The sequence below is a fragment of the Austrofundulus limnaeus genome, unplaced genomic scaffold (genome assembly GCF_001266775.1).
Source record: "Austrofundulus limnaeus strain Quisiro unplaced genomic scaffold, Austrofundulus_limnaeus-1.0 Scaffold172, whole genome shotgun sequence".
Taxonomy (NCBI): domain Eukaryota; kingdom Metazoa; phylum Chordata; class Actinopteri; order Cyprinodontiformes; family Rivulidae; genus Austrofundulus; species Austrofundulus limnaeus.
In genome coordinates this window covers 138,871-140,567 of record NW_013952574.1, presented here as the reverse complement: position 1 = coordinate 140,567, position 1,697 = coordinate 138,871, and positions in this window count along the sequence as shown.

Here is a 1,697-nt window from a genome sequence, read left to right as displayed (position 1 = left end):
GTTCAGAGACTTAGACTTGACTTTGACACCAATAACTTGAGACTTGAATTGGACTTGAACCTGTTTACTTGAAAAGACTTGATATTTTATCCCAAATCTAAAGTTTAAAACATATTTATAAAGTGCGCCCCATTAATTCATTTCACGCATTCTGTACAACCTCACCGAGCCTCTTGGCACATTTTGTCATCTTTTTTTTAAAACTGTAAGTTCTCGACCGTTTGTGCAGTCTGAAAAATTCCAATGATTCCTGAAAGCCAGGAGTCTGGGCTTTTCGCTAATATATAGAGTTTTACGGTAATATCACGTGATCGGTTGCAGGGAGCCCGGTAAATAAAGACACTCGTGGTGCAGTGTAATGGAAAGTTATGAGCAATTGCGTGTTTTTTTTTAAGCGGAGAGGAAATATTTTTTTAGAATAATATCTACAAGATGTAAGAGTCATCAAGCCTCCACGGAGGTTCCAGGATAATTTTGAGACCTGAGAAGACGTAGAGGAACCGGCTTCTTGTGAAGAAAGGTAACAGTTTATGGAGTATCTGAGCACATCTTGTGAATGAAAGTTTTTACTTTTATGTTTTATTTTATGAATATTTGAAAAGTTGTTTGTGTGCTTATTTTCATAACAGTGTAAGAAGTAGTTACTTTGTACAATATATGCATATTTAGAGTTAGTATGTGTAAATACTGTGCGCATTGTCTCCAAACGCATTGGGATGTGGATATTTTTTTAATTCTACACCAATATTAAATCTGACAGCGGATTCCAAAAGAACATTTCAAACCCTACAAAATAACACCAAAATCGTGTGATTATCTCAAGTATGAGGGAAGTTATTTGGGTGAAATCAGCTCACGTTTTCTTGCTGCAGTTCACAGCAGAACCAATGTGTGACCATTTCACCTTGTTCTTAACTATTTTTGTTCATAACTTACTTAGTGTTCAAGATATCGCTATGAAATTTTAGGAAAAGATTCACATTTTGTTTTTGTAGGAAGCATGTTGTATCTTAAAAACAAATAAAACTTAATAATAGCCAATTCAAAAGTAGCTGAARAGGTATAAAATAATATTACAAGGCAAACTGCAGCATCAAATCAACTTAATGTGTCTTAGAAAGTAAGGAAATTAAAACAATTTAAAAGACATGTGGACYTCTGTTTTGCAAACAAAGCTCCTCAACCAATGACAGRGTGTTAAATGTGTCAAGTGACGGAGACAAGCGTCAACACACTTTGCAACAAGCACAATTCCGGATTTAAAAAAAACATACTTCAACGTTTCAAATCGTTATCAAATTTGGAGCAAGGGCAGATAAAATAACGTTCTTCGTGGCAGCTTAAGGAATCGCTAGAAAAACTCCGAAGATTTACTTTGACCCTCTTTTCAAAAAATTGTCTCTTCAAAACTCATCAACAAAAATTAAAAACTCAAAGAAAAGGCTGTGGCTAACTACCTGACATCAGCGCGGTTTGTTGAAACTCGTAAAAATTACGAAGCAGGAGGAAATTACAAACAAACGCACCGAGCAGCCTTGCAAAATCTGGTCACAGCAGTTTGGGAAGAAAATAGCAGCAGCTGCTGATGAAATGTCAACATCCCTACAATGATGTTTGCTCAGTAAACCCTGCCTTGTTTTATCTATCTATCTATCTATCTATCTATCTATCTATCTATCTATCTATCTATCTATCTA